The sequence below is a fragment of the Brassica oleracea genome, chromosome C8 (genome assembly GCF_000695525.1).
Source record: "Brassica oleracea var. oleracea cultivar TO1000 chromosome C8, BOL, whole genome shotgun sequence".
Taxonomy (NCBI): domain Eukaryota; kingdom Viridiplantae; phylum Streptophyta; class Magnoliopsida; order Brassicales; family Brassicaceae; genus Brassica; species Brassica oleracea.
The window spans coordinates 4,209,733-4,216,886 of record NC_027755.1 but is presented as its reverse complement, the minus strand read 5'-3'; positions in this window follow the sequence as shown (position 1 = coordinate 4,216,886).

The following is a 7,154-nucleotide window of genomic DNA, read 5'->3' as shown; positions in this document are numbered from 1 at the left end:
TGATATATAATGTGTGTTGAATTTGATGATAGTATATTATCTTTATCTGTAATTCAATGAAAACATCAAAATATTGAAATTGAAAAAAGATATGAAAGATGAATACATTTTTTAAAAGATGATTTGTTTATGTTTATATAAAAGTTATATATAATAGTTATGTTATTATTATTTAAAAGATGAACATATGATGGAGTACGAATCAAAACCAATTATTTCGTGTTAAGAACATCTCCAAAAGCAATTTCAAAATTTCAAATATATATTTTTAATGGAGCTACGCGCGGGAATAATTTTCTTATTATTTTTCTTTTTATAATTGTTGTTATATTTTTTTTATTTTATGTGTTAAAATTGTTTAATGTCGTGAATTCAATCCAATCTTGTTGCTATTAACTAAATTTTATAATTAAACTTATTTTGGTGTTGCATATATATCTATTGATTAGTTTTGTTTTAGATTATCTTAATTTATTTATACTTTTATTTATTTTGTCATTTTTTTTGTATTACATCTATACTTCTGGCCATGCAAATATATAAAAAATTTATGATTATATCAGTATAGAATCTAAGGTTAATTTTGTTTTGGAATTCATGAGTATTTTTTAACACATTTATTTGAATAAATCTTTTTGTTTATATTAATACAAACTTTTTTCTTTTTTTTGTTCTTATGTTTGTTTTGTTATATCTGATTTATATGTTTTCCAATTATCTGTTGTGGTTTTTCTTAATATTTTGTTGGTTTGATTTTAATGATTTAAAAGAAAACTGACATATTCACTTATTTAAAATTTCCGTAGACTTTGATTTGATGAAATGTGAACTTGTTTTAAATATCTTTTAAATAGAAACATATATGTGCTTTATGTGCTTTATGAAAGTACGACCTATATGTTTTAAATATATTTTAAAGAGAAACATATATCTTTTAAAGTTCGTAAACTCGTATGACTTGCATCCTATTTTTCTATTTTCACGTACAAAATTAACAAACTCGTCTTTGTGCAAGTATCTAGAAGTGGGTTTTCGAGTGGGCACTAACAGTCACCTGACCAACTCTAACCTAATTTTTTTTTTCTTTTTCGACACCAAGAATCAAACAAAATCTCCTTTGTCTTCCTCTATTCTTTTTTTTTTGAGCAATCGTCTTCCCCTATTCTTCATACCTAATCTTTTCCTCATCTTCGTTAACCTCCAAGCTCATCCTAGCACCAAATCCGTTGCCACTGTTTTGTCTCAACAGAACTCCAAATCTAATCATCTCCAACAATCTTTAGTCTCCATCTGAGATTCAATTAAGCTAAGCTTCTTATTCCTTATCTGATTTTGTTGCGATGACAATATCAGCGACTCCGTTTCTATAGAGGCCCGACTTACCGGATGGTCAAAAATCCAGTCGATCCCGATGCGTCTCCCGTCGCTAATTTTTGTATTCCTCTGACGGTTTTATCTCCATGGTAAGCACATCCATATTCGGTTGAGTCAGCTTGAGAGAGATTCCCGAATCTCACTCATACCTCCTTAATCGATCAAAGCTCCCCTTTCTAGATTTGACTCAGATGTCGATCCCGACTTGTAACTCTCCTGTAACTCTCGTCGACTTCTTTGAGAACAACAGTTGGACCAACCAAATCAAGGTTCGAGACCTGAGCTTCCAATTTATTTTCTGGCGAACTTGGACCATCAAGCTTAGGCTCTTCCAGTGAGACTCATGTACGCCTCTCTTCCTTCTTCTTTCACATTCTGCTCAAAGAATTTTTTTTATGGTTGTGTGGAATGAAATGATGATGTTCACGGGTTCCAAGCTCACCTTTTATAGCAGAAGATTCAACGACTGGAAGAAAAAAGATATTCATTGAATGAGGAAACATGGAAGGGTGGGTAATTAAGAAGGTTGTCAATGGAAACATTGAATGCATCCCTTAACGGTCCGGTTTCCCTTTACCGTCGAGAAGGAATATAGACAAATCGACACAAATGACAGCTCTTACCAAAGATTGGCCGTAAAATTCGTCTCTCCTAACCTATCCGAAACTCCATGGTCGGTTTAACAAATCAGAGTTTGAAGAATATCATGAAACCTTAAAAATAGATGATTGCAAGATTGTCAATATTGGGCTTCGACAATGTTTTCAGTTTCGGCTCAACTCTATAACAAAACTGAAAGCAGCAGCCTACTCTATAAATGAAACGCAGAGTATTAATAGAAGGGACACGTGTCGGCTTTTCAGGACTTGACTTTGTGACATGGATGCTGAGGTGGCGCAACAGGAGGAAGGCAAACATTTATATATATATATATAGTCCACTTAATTATTCAGTTATTAATTCTTAATTACCACTTCAACGACTTTGTTCTTTGAATATTATTATTGGGCAAGCCATTTTCATTAGGTTATGTGTGGGAAGAAGCACAATTTCTCGGTTTCTATAACAGAAAGACAAAAGTGAAACCAAATTTAATTATGATTAACTAGTTATTTATAAACAATTAACAAATAAATATTTTACTAACAATTAAATTATTTTTTTATAATATTTATAATATATACTAACAATTGGCTGACTACAACCGTCCAGATCAGATCTACACTAACAGAACAGCCATTCGTCCTCCAACTATTCTGAGGGGGAATTTCGAGTTGAAGCTGTAGTACTACACACTCCTGGGACAGACACCCTATTATGGGTTATCTCACGAGCATACTATGGATCATCTGGAGAGGTTCGAGGATCTTATATCTGCTATTAAAGTCGAGGGAGTCTCTAAAGACTACCTCCTATGCAAGCTCTTCAAGTACTCACTTGTTGGAGATGCTTCGCATTGGCTTAAGCAGTTACCACCAGGATCTCTTACATCCTGGAACGACATCAAGAATGCATTCTTATATTTTAGGGTACAAATAAGTACAGTTTTTATAAAAGATATTATATATTAATAGTAAAGTATTAAAATAATATAAAGAGTATATCTAGTTGTATAAAATAATAATAAATACGCAAGAAGCTCTAGAAGCAGTGACGTAAGCAATGACGCAATAACGATGTTGACACATTTAGATGGAAGACACGTGTACTCAACCAATGAATCAATGCCACAGCCCAAGCTTATCAAGCAAGCCTCTTCGCCTATAAATACACAAGCTATGGAGACGAAGGAGGCATCAGAAGCTCTCCGAAGCCCTCTCGCTCTAAAAAATATTCTCACTATAAAAATCTCTGCTCTCACCCCCTTTGTAATACTTTCTACTTATTGTAAGTACCAACAAATTTGTAATCAAAATCTCGATATTAATAAAACAAAAATTTTATTCAATTTACGCTTTCAAAATACAAAGTCCAGCGAATCTAGTCCTTAGATTCTAGCAACCCGAATCCAAGAAACTCTGACTAACCGTTAATACCCTAAGAAGTTAATACGGTTTGACAACAGTATCGGGGAAAACTTTGTACTTTTCTGGTATCAGGCTAAAACGATCGATTTTTTAAGAAAAGGTTTTTACACGATTTTCTAAAAAGCGTTTTCGAAATTAAATTCTACACGCTAAACCTAAAGCTCACCTTATTCGAGTCAGACGCTGTTTAGTTACGTTCCCGGTAGTAAGTCCTAAGAAGGCAGTGAAATCTGTCTTACCGGTCTCGGGTTTGACACAATTAGAACTTAGATTTCGATGGCATCATCCTTTAGAAATCTGTTTAAACCTAAACAACATCTACATCTAAATCAACAGTTAATTCAAGAGAAATTATAACAAAAATTTCTTCTTTAAACAATGAATTATCCAAAAATCATTTACCACATATTAACCCTAAACAAATATATCAAATTGGAACATTTGAATTTAAATCAGCTTATTCAATAAAACAACATGAACAAACTCTATCTCTTCAACATGAATTTGTGGAAATTAAATTATTATCATCACTAGCCTTAGATAAATATAAACAAAAGGGATTTAATTACATTCATTTTGGACTTATCCAAATAGCTCTTAAACCTTTATCAAGAACTGGAATAAATCAACCTGTATTAATGCTTCTAAGAGATAAAACGTTACTAAAATTTGAAGATTCACTTCTCGGAGTAGTACAAACGAATCTATGCAATGGAGATGTATATTTCAATTGTGCACCTAATTTTCAAGTAAGTCTTCATGATCAAACAATTCTCAATACTTTGGTGTTAAACATTCATTTACAAGAATTAAAATTTCAAAATGAAAGACATGGATACTTAGTACTCTATCGAATTTATTTCAAACAAACAAACTCTGAATTTAATCCAAGATGTTTATTACAAGATGATAAAGAACAAACAACTATATTATCTGTACATAGCAAAGATACACATGTATCTACTTATGCACCTAAGCAACTAAATTGGAATGAAATTACTATCCCAGAACAATGGAAAATAAGCGATTCTCGACCCCTTAGAAATTTTGAACAAAGAAATATTCAAAAAATAATTGAACAACGAGATGGTAAAATATTATTTGGATAATATAAAGAACCTATTCCACCTAGAATAACTTCATACCATTCAAGAAGTTCATTTTCTGAATTTAGACCAACATATTCTGAATTCCAGGCTAGACAATCTAGTGCTAATTCAGAAGCTGAAAGTTCAAAACCCAATCAAGAAAATTTAGTAAAATTCGAAACACCTATTGCGGAACCTGAAAGAAAATCTTATCCAACGTCCCCAGCTCCATCCGACTTCCAATCAAATAATGTCATCAATAAAGAATTTAAAATAAATAAAAATTTCCTAAAAGAAGAGTTTTATTCAATAACAAATGAAGAAAAACGAAACTGGTATTTTAATAAATATAATAAAGAACAAACAATAGAATTTAGAGAAAAGTGGTACGAATTTATAAAAGAAAAGGAAATTAATATACCATTCTTTACATGGCTAGAATTATATTTAACTAACAAAAAAATAAATTATCCATTTAAAGAAATTAATACAAATATTAGTCTATTAAATGTATGGGAAAAAACAGATGACAATATAACAAAATCAGTTCATCCGCCGTTTACAAATATAAAAATAGAAACTTCTCAAAGGAGAATAATAGCAACCCCTTTCAAAACAGGAGCCAATTTAAACAACAATGAGACAGCATCCAAAGCAGAAATAAAAGAAATTTATCAACAAAATAATTATCATTCCCAAATATTACATACGATAGCAAAACAAATAGACCACATAGATAATAAAATAGAAGTTAAAGAACCACAAAACCCCTTCTCTTCAACATCAAAACCATTCATAACAATCCCGAAAACGTATATTAAATTTCAAAACAATGAAGTATTAAACTGAATAGCTAATAGATTAGACAATCTAGACAAAGAAAAAGGAATTAACATCATTGAAGAAGAAGGAGAAAGTAATCAAGATTCAGAATCTGATATTCAAGAAATAAATAAAATAAGAAATAATTTTAGATCAAAGAAACCTTACTACAAAAAATATACTCCACCTGAGCAGGAGGAAAACGATTCGACTAGAATTCTATAACGTACGGTCAACTATTTGGTTTCATCAAAAAAGAAGGATTAACAATTTGCCAATAGCAAAAAGATAAAAAAAGAGAAAGAAATGAAAAATTCAAAATTAAACAAAATATAGGAGAATTTTGTAAGCAATATGGTTACGAAAAACTAAATCCACCTTCTAGACAAAAACATAGACGTAACAAATCTCATAAATAATTTTCAAAAAGAAAACATTATCACAAAGAAAAGTAGTTTAATAAAAGAGAACAATATTATTCAAAAAATAAAAAATATAATAAGAAAAATACTAATAAACAAAATATAGTTTGTTGGAATTGTAAAAGACCCGGTCACAGGTCTACTGAATGCAAAATGAAGAAAACAATTAATGAAATTTTCCAAGATCAACAAGATATGCAAGAAAAATTTACTAAATTATTAATATCCGAAACAGAAACATCTTCTGATAATGAAAGCATTTACTCAATAAACGAAATCGAAGACTCTAATGATTCATCCTCAGAATCTCAAGAGTACTCCGATAATCTATGTATGTGTAAACAAATAAATTTTATAACTAAAAATGGTAAACAAATTTTACTAGAAATCATAGACAAAATAGAAGACCCATAGATCAAAAAAGAATATCTATTAAAATTAAAAGAAATTGTTACAAAAGAAGAAAAATTCACTAACCCTGAAACTTATAATCTAAACAGAATACTTGAAAAATATCCAACACAAAGTCTATTTAAACAATTTACTACTGGAGAACTACAAACAGAAATTAAACAAGTAAAGACCCAAATTAGAGAATTACAAACAATTGTTAATCAACAAGCTTTAAAACAATTAGAATTCGATGCTAAATTAGCACTCATCCAAAGCAACAAACCTTCATCCAGTACACCAAACGAAACTCCATTCCAAGAACCATTAAACGTATCTCAAGAAGATTATATTCAAAATATTGAAAAAATCAACTACCAAAAATGGTATATAAAAATAACTCTGCATGTAGGAAAAGATTTTAAAACAAACATAATCGCACTCCTAGACACTGGTGCAGACCAAAATTGTATAAGAGAATGAATTATACCCTCTAAGTATTATGAAAAAACCTCCGAACGATTAAGCGGAGCTGGAGGAAACAATCTTATAATAAAATATAAACTACCCTGTGCAAAAGTATGCAATAATTGATATTGTTTTAAAAATCAATTTATATTAGTAAAAAATTTGTCACAAGAAGTAATTTTAGGAACCCCATTTGTTACTCAAATTTACCCATTTGAAGCAAGCGAAATAGGAGTAACCACTAAAATAATGGGAACCAAATTAACATTTGAATTCTTAAATCCTATAAAACGAAAAGAAGTCCTAGAACTCCAAGAAAATACTATTCAAAAAACTATAAACTTAATAAAAAGTAAAAAAAGTCACATTCAATATTTACAAGAATAAATTTCTTATAAAAAAATAGAAGAACAACTCCAAACACCTTATGTTCAAAATAAAATTAAAGAAATCGAGAACAAACTAATAGAGCAAATATGTTCCGATCTTCCCAACGCTTTTTGGGAAAGAAAATAACATACAGTCGAACTATCCTATATAAAAGATTTTAATGAGAAAAATAT